This window comes from Scomber japonicus, chromosome 4 (genome assembly GCF_027409825.1).
Source record: "Scomber japonicus isolate fScoJap1 chromosome 4, fScoJap1.pri, whole genome shotgun sequence".
NCBI classification, from domain to species: domain Eukaryota; kingdom Metazoa; phylum Chordata; class Actinopteri; order Scombriformes; family Scombridae; genus Scomber; species Scomber japonicus.
The window spans coordinates 33,006,341-33,014,841 of NC_070581.1; positions in this window are offsets into that span (position 1 = coordinate 33,006,341).

The window sequence follows — 8,501 nt, forward strand, 5'->3', positions numbered from 1 at the left end:
TTCCTCTCTCCCTTCCTCCTTTCCGTCCTCCTTTCTCCCTTCCTTCCTCCTTTCCTTCCTTCTTCCTGCCTTCCTTCCTCCCTCCATTCCTTCCTTCCTCCTTTCTCCCTTCTTCCTGCCTTCTTTCCTCCTTTCCTTCCTTCTTTCTCCCTTCCGTCCTCCTTTCTCCCTTCCTTTCCTCCTTTCCTTCCTCTTCCTCCCTTCCATCCTTCCTTCTTCCTGCTCTTCTCCCTTCCTTCCTTCTTCCTCCCTTCCATCCTTCCTTCTTTCTTTCTCCTTCCTTCCTTCTTCCTTCCTCCCTTCCTTCTTTCTGCCTTCCTCCCTCTTTCCTTCCTCCTTTCTCCTTTCCTTCCTCCCTCCTTTCCTTCCTTCTTCCTTTCTCCCTTCCTCCCTCTTTCCTTCCTTCTTCCTCCCTTCCTTCCTCCTGCCTTCCTTCCTCCTTTCCTTCCTTCTTCCTTCCTTCCTCCTCTCTCCCTTCCTTCTTTCCTTCCTCCTTTCTCCCTTCCTCCTTTGCTTCCCTCTTTCTCTCTTCCTTCCTCCTTTCCATCCTTCTTTATGTCCTTCCATCCTTCCTTCCTTCTTCCTTTCCCTCCTTTCGCCCTTCCTTCCTCCCTTCCTTCTTTCTGCCTTCCTCCCTCTTCCTTCCTCCTTTCTCCTTTCCTTCCTCCCTCCTTTCCTTCCTTCTTCCTCCCTTCCTTCTTCCTCCCTCCCTTCCTCCTTTCTCCCTTCCTCCCTCCTTTCCTTCCTTCTTCCTCTCTTCCTTCTTCCTCTCTTCCTCCCTTCCTTCCTTCCTCCCTTCCTTCCTTCCGTCTTTGTGTTCTTACCCACCGTGTGACTCCTGATAGAGAGATAATGAGCACAAAGTGAGAGAAATTAATTCATATTCTGGAGAAATCAGGACTGTAATTTAAGTTTTCAGCTGACGTGTGAGTGAGGAAACAGAAACTTCAAAGAGATCACGCTGACAAGGAAATGAAAGATGATGAGGAAGTAACTGATAAGACATGACTCAATACTTATCAGTAGTTGGTTATTGGTTTGGTTTTTTTGTTATAAATCAACAAATCTGCTTCCTCCTTTCCTTCCTCCTTTCCTTCCTTCTTTCCTTCATCCTTTCCTCCCTTCTTTTATCCTTTCCTTCCTCCTTGCTCCCTTCCTTCCTTCCTCCTTCCTGCCTTCCTCCCTCCTTTCCTTCCTTTCTCCCTTCTTTCCTCCCTTCCTTCTTTCTGCCTTCCTCCCTCCTTTCCTTCCTCCTTTTCTCCTTTCCTTCCTCCCTCCCTTCCTTCCTTATTTCCTTCATTTTTCCTCCCCTTCCATCATTCCTTCCTTCTTCCTGCCTTCCTCCCTCCTTTCCTTCCCTTCCTCCCTTCCTCCCTCCTTTCCTTCCTCCTTTCATCCCTTCCTTCCTCCTTTCCTTCCTCCTTTCATCCCTTCCATCCTTCCCTCCTTCTTCCTGCCTTCCTCCTTTCCTTCCTTCTTCCTGCCTTCCTTCCTCCTTTCATCCCTTCCTTCCCTCCTTTCCTCCTTTCCTTCCTGCCTTCCTCCCTCCTTTCCTTCCTCTTTTCCTCCCTTCTTTGCTCCTTTCCTTCCTCCCTTCCTCCCTTCCTCGAGGACAACAGGAGGGCTAAATGAAACATAATCTACAGAAACGTATTTCATTCACTTCACAAATTCAAAACTCCACCAAACAGTCGTTATTCTCTCTAACCTTCTCTCCATCAATCATCTCCATCAATCAGCCGACCCTTCGGAGGGCCGGACCCCTAGGTTGGGAACCACTGATATAAGCTACGCCTCTTTAATGTGAACTAGTTTTTTAAATGTGAATCTTACTTTTTAAAAACTTTTCTTAATAACTTTTTGTAGACTTGTGTAACAGTGTGAAATGAGAGCCTTGGGTCGGTCTCATTACTAGCTCGGTTTAATCAGTGCTGCTGCTTCGGACTCAACAAAGGAAGTGATAACGGTGCGACGGCTGAAGTAGTCTCCCCCCTCCCCCCCCCTCAGAAAGTAGTTCCAACATCTCTGGCAGTGTTTATCTCATCCTCGCTTTCTCTCCTTTTAGTTTTTCGTGTCACCATTTTCGTGGTTCTGCTGCAGGAAGATGCAGTGGTGGTTCTAGCTTGTACGGGGAACATATGGAGCTTTTCCACTAGTTCCAGTTCTAGCTCGACTCGGCTCGGTTTGGTACCAGGAACCTTTTCCATTACTCTATACCCTTAGCAAAAAGTAGTATACTAGAAGTTCATTTTATTAAGTATGCTTGAGTGTAAGTCAGCAAGTATACTATGGACCATGTACGTGTAGAGTACTAGAAAGTTTACTAATTTAATTCCTCTTCAGACTAAATTGGAACATCTTTAAGTTTATAAAAGTACATATATATGTGTGTGTGTTTTAAAGTTTAGTCTTTATCTAAACATGTGGAGTGAGCAACACATCATACTGTTAAAAGAGCTGTGCTATAGGACTCAATGTGTAGATACATGCATTACTACAAAAGTCAATAGGATTATGAAATGAGGTTTTTTCTTACTTCTTGGAGCAGCTTCCAGTTTCATTCTGGCTCTCTCATCATCCAACAACAGTGGCCAATCTCACTAATGCTCCTGTGGCTGATTGGTAGCAAATTCCTCCAAAAAACAAAAAAGATCTTGTGGAAACTGGAAAGTCTTCCCGAAAGAGTGGAAGCGGCTATCGCAGAAGATTAAATGCCTGCCAACACTTTCTGAGTGAGATGTTTAACTTTAAAGTCTGTGTAAAGTCAGAATAAATATGTGTTCTGAGTTTGACATACCACAGAAAAGTGTGTTGTTAACCACCCTGCCAAATTTGAATGATTAAAAAAATCGCCAAATATTTGAAATTAGGCTTCAAAGTAGTGTAAAAAATCAGTCTCAAGCTCGGCAGCTAACTCGGCTGCTAATTCAGCTGCTAGCTCGGCGGCTAGTTCGGCGGCTAGCTCAACGGCTAACTCGGCTGCTAAGTCAGCTGCTAGTCCGGCAGCTAACTCGGCTGCTAACTCAGCTGCTAGTTCGGCGGCTAACTCAGCAGCTAACTCAGCGGCTAGCTTAGCGGCTAACTCAGCTGCTAGCTCGGCGGCTAAGTAGACGGCTAACTTGGCAGCTAACTCAGCTGCTAGTTCGGCGGCTAGCTCGACGGCTAACTCAGCGGCTAGCTCAGCGGTTGACTCAGCAGCTAGTTTGGCTGCTAGCTCGGCGGCTAATTCAGCTAACCCTAGACTGTAGTAGTAGTAGTGTGCACTGAATGTATTTCAAATCTAAATGGTTGAAATGCTTTTTACACATTTTTTAGAAATACATTTATGACCTATTTAATGTGTTTAGAAGAAAATGTCTGAATTCACTTTACACAGCCTTGAAGAGAAGAGTGTGATATATTAAATAGTCCTTTCTTCTTATTATATGGCTTCATGTTGGCAGAGTGATGCAGAGCAGATGCAGATTAACAGCGTTTCCATCAGTACATTTACACATCTTGGAGGATTGTTCGGTGTCAGCGGAGGTTGAGTCTCTATTGTTTGAGCTGTTAAACAACGACTTCCTCCCTCCCCTTCCCTCTCTTCCTGTCAATCAAACAGGCTGTAAATTGGAAATCCTGACATCCAGACAATAACATCAAATCTGACATTTTCATTCTGTCTTGTTTTCTCTCTCTGTCTGTCTCTTGTTTTCTCTCTCTACATGTCCATCTGCCTCTCACCTCTCTCCCTCCCCTCTCAACTCTTCTCTTTTTTGTTCCATCGTAGGTTTTTTTTTTCGACAGACAGAGAAACAAAATACTTGTGTTGAGACTTTCTCTTGAGAGTCTGAGTCTGAGTGTTTGTGATTTCAGACATTCCTTCATTTAAAAGAAAGAGAGAGAAAGAAGTAAAAAATAAATAAGTGGTTTGTGTGAATGTGTCGTTAATTAAACTTTGTGTTAACTCAAGAGAGAACATGTTGAAACAAGAGTCTAAAAATGATAAAAGAATGAAAAGAGAACAAGTGGGAGAGGGAGAGAGAGAGAGAGAGAGAGAGAGAGAGAGAGAGAGAGAGAGAGAGAGAGAGAGAGAGAGAGAGAGTATATAAGAGAGAATATAAAGAGTATACGTGTAAAGACAGAAGGAAAGGCACAAAGACGAGAGAGCTGAGTTGGATGTTGATGTTTTCTTCCACAAAACAATATTTTATTAGAAGAAGAGCAGAGAGAGACAGAGAGGAGGAGGTAAAGAAAGAAAAAAGGGGGATTAAGAGAGAAGACAAAGGAGTAAGGAGACAGCTCCTCACTGAGGAAATGTTTCAGCATTTCCGAGCCTGCATGAACGCAGCATGGGACGGATGGGCTAGACTTGCGGGTCGCTAACCGTTGCTAACAAGTTCATAGCGTCCACCGCCATGTACACGTACACACAAACAGAAACCAGGTTTACTTCCTCATTGTCGTTTTCTCTTTATGTTTTCGGTGAGTCGCCTCTGTGATGGCACCGGCAGAGTCCGGTGGGTCCATCTCAGGTGGGGAGTTCTGGTCCTCTGAAATGAAGCCAACCAGGAAGTAACTTAGAACTGCATTCTATCAAAAGGCCACCAGGGGGCGACCGTCTCTATACAAGTCAATGGAGAATTCACCAACTTCTCACTTGATTTCTAACCTCAGTAAACGTTTTCAAAATGTGTTTATGGTCTCAATCGCTAGTTTAAAGCCTTCTTCAATGCAGTATGATGTTCATTTGGGACATTTTGGTCTCCCTGATTTTATATGTGACGATAAAGCAGGGTATGCATTAGGGCGTGGCTACGTCCTGATTGACAGGTTGATTGACCAATGTCCTCGAGATCCAGCCCTCGTAACCATAGCAACCTCCCGCTCCGCCCATGGCCCCGCCTCATGCCCATATAAGTAGAATCCGTGTTTTTATTTTTCCCAGCATGCACTTGAAATTTTCAAGATGGCGCTGCCTAGATTAGAAACTATTGGCTTCCGAGCAGCAGTCCACAAACCAATGGGTGACGTCACGGATGTTACGTCCATTTCTTTTATACAGTCTATGGGTGCTACTCTGCTGGAGACACAACAGCTGAGAGGAGCGAGGGAGAGGACTTCCTGTAAAGGTCCCGCCTCCAGAAACGGGGCTTATGTCTGTGGTTAGTGAGTCTACTGATAGTAAATGATGCAGAGCAGCATTATAAATATGGCAGTGACGTATTGGCACTTTCTCTCATATCTTCCTTCTCCTTTTTCTTCTCCTCTTTCTTCTTCTTCAGGGACAGAAAAACCAGCAGCTATCTGCTCTTCTCACCTCTCCTCTCTCCTCGTGTTGCATCAATATTTCATATCTGCTGCTCTTTTTTCTTTTTTTTTGCTCTTTTGCTTGATTCGGTTTGGTCTTGTTGTAGTCGTGTCACCTCTCGTGTCTGCAGGGAAAACATGTGTCTCTGTGTGTGTGTGTGTGTGTGTGTGTGTGTGTGTGTGTGTGTGTGTAAAGTATGTAGCAGCCAGTCCATTATTTACACACATACACACACAGGGAAGAAGAAGAAGAAGGACAAAAAGCCAATTACCTGAATGTGTATATGCTCAGTGATCCATGCAGCAGATAGAGAACACACACACACACACACACACACACACACACACACACACACACACACACACAGGCCTACCTTAACCTTAACCTTACCTACTGACCCATATCAGTGTTTCTGATTCACTGCTCTCATATGACTGTCAGGACTTTCCCCAAAGTCACATGACCATAATGATCATATTTCATTTCATAACCCTCCTGTCGTCCTCCTGGGTCAAATTGACCCCTTCTCTCTTTTGACTGTTCCTTCCTTCCTTCTTCCCTCTTTCTTTGCTCCTTTCCTTCCTTCCATCCTTCCTCCTTTCCTTCCTCCCTCCCTACTCCTTTTCTTCCTTCCTTCCTTCCCTCCTTCCTCCTTTCCTCCATCCCTCCTTACTCCTTTCCTTCCTTCCTTCCTTCCTTCCTTCCTTCCTTCCTTCCTTCCTCCCTCCTTTCCTTCTTTCCATCCTTCCTCCTTTCCTTCCTCCTTCCCTCTTTCTTTCCTCCTTTCCTTCCTTCCATCCCTCCTCCTTTCCTTCCTCCCTCCCTACTCCTTTCCTTCATTAATTCCTTCCTTCCTCCTTTCCTCCCTCCCTCCTTACTCCTTTCCTTCCTCCCTCCTTACTCCTTTCCTTCCTTCCTTCCTTCCTTCCTTCCTTCCTTCCTTCCTTCCTTCTTCCTTCCTTCCTCCTTTCCTTCCATCCTTCCTTCCTCCTTTCCTTCCATCCTTCCCTGAATCAAGGACAACAGGAGGGTTATAGACTGACTATGTCCTTCTGCAGGGGGGAAAGGAAGGAAGGGAGGAAGGAAGGGAGGGAGGGAAGGAAGAGGAGAAAGGGAGGAAGGAAGGACAGATTGAAGAAAGGGTGGGAGGAGAGGGAGTAAGGAAGGAAGGATAGATTGAAGAAAGGGTGGGAGGAAAGAGAGTAAGGAAGGCAGGAAGGAACGAGAGAGAGAGAGAAGAAAGTAGAATAATTGAGATAGGGAGGAAAAGATGGACCAGGGGAAAAAAAGGAGGAAAAAAAGTGGACTGAGAGAAGAAGAAGAAGAGAAGCGTGAGGACAGGAGGGTGAGAAAGGAAGAACAGATAAAAAGAGGACAGGAGGGCGAGAAAGGAAGAACAGATAAAAAGAGGACAGGAGGGTGAGAAAGGAAGAACAGATAAAAAGATGATTGAAGCAGAAACAATAAAATGTCCCAATTTCCTCTAATCCCTGGCAGTAGTAAGTAAGAGCCTGCAGAGTGATACGCACCAGTAAGACTCTGGTCTGTGCGCTGAGGGTTCGGATGTTCCCTTTTCTTCTTCTTCTTCTCTTTTTTTATTTTCTTCCTTTCTTCCTCTGTTCACTCACACAGCTGAGATAACAGCAGCAGCAGCCTGAGCTCGAGCCTGCAGTCAGCTACTGAGGGCCACAGCAGCCCAAAGGTTAGGGTCACAGGTTCAGATCCTCAGAGCAGAGCTGGGAAGGAGGATGAGTAACGCTGGGTAACTTTGCCCCCCCCCCCCACCTCGAACCCCCCCCCCCCCACCCCCCCCCCCCCCGAAGTGATGTGGAAGTTCTTGGTGGACGTGAGATCAGAGCAGGGTGTGCAGAGAAGAAGGCAAAAACTGACTTTATATATAAGAAAGAAGAAGAAGTGTTTTATTATAATGTAGAGCAGGAGGGTCAAAGGAAGAGAGGAAGGATGAAAGGGAGGGAGGGAAGGAAGGAAGGGAGGAAGGACAGATTGAAGGAAGGAAGGATGAAATGGAGTAAGGAAAGAGGGAAGGAAGGAAGGATGAAAGGGAATAAGGAAGGAAGGAAAGTGGGAAGGGAAGAAGGAAGGGAAGAAGGAAGGAAGAGAAGGGAAGCCAGGAAGAAAGGGCAGGAGGAAGGACAGATTGAAAGAAGGAAAGAAGGTGGAGAAGACAGGAAACAAAGATGGAAGGAAGGAAGGAAGGAAGGAAGAGAAAGGATGCAAGGAAGGAAGGAATGAAGGAGGGGAGGAATGAAGGACAAGGAAGAGAAGCCAGGAAGGGAAGGAGGAAGAACAGATTGAAAGAAGGTGGAGAAGGGAAGGAAGGAAGGAAGGAAGGGTGGGAGGAAAGAAAGAAAGAAAGTAGACAGGAAGGAAAGTGGGCCGGACAATGTGCTCATGATTCTTCATCCAGCTCATATAGGAGGAGAAGGAAGAGAAGACAGAAAGCAAAGATAGAAGGAAGAAAGGGAGGAAGGAAGGAAGGAAAGATGGATGGAAGGAAGGAAGGAAGGAAGGAAGGAAAGAAAGAAAGAAGACAGGAAGGAAAGATGGAAGGAAGAGAATGGAAGAAGGAAGAAGAAGGAGGGAGGAAGGACAGATTGAAAGAAGGAAAGAAGGTGGAGAAGGAAGAGAAGACAGGAAGAAAAGATGGAAGGAAGGGAGGAAGGAAGGAAGGAAGGAAAGAGGGAAGGAACGAAATAGAGGAGGAGGGGAGGAATGAAGGAGAAGGAAGAGAAGCCAGGAAGAAAGGGCAGGAGGAAGGACAGATTGAAAGAAGGAAGAAGGTGGAGAAGGGGAGGAAGGAAGGAAGGAAGGAAGGATGGATGGAAGGAAGGAAGGAAGGGAAGGAAGGAAGGGAAGGAAGGAAGGAGGGGGGGAAGAAAAGAAGGGCAGATGGAAGGAAGGAAGGAAGAGAATGAAGAGAAGGGAAGGGAGGAAGGAAGGTGGGCCGGATTGGACTCCTCGGCGGTCCGGTTCTGGCCCACGAGCCTCATGTTTGACCTCATCCAGCTCATATTGCTGCTCGCTGCTGTAATTAACATTGTATCCTCATGGGGGCGCTACTGTGGATATTACTCTTTGGACAATAACTTAACACACACACACACACACACACGCACACACACGCACACACACACACAGACACACACACACACAGACACACACACACGACACGCACGCACACACACACTAA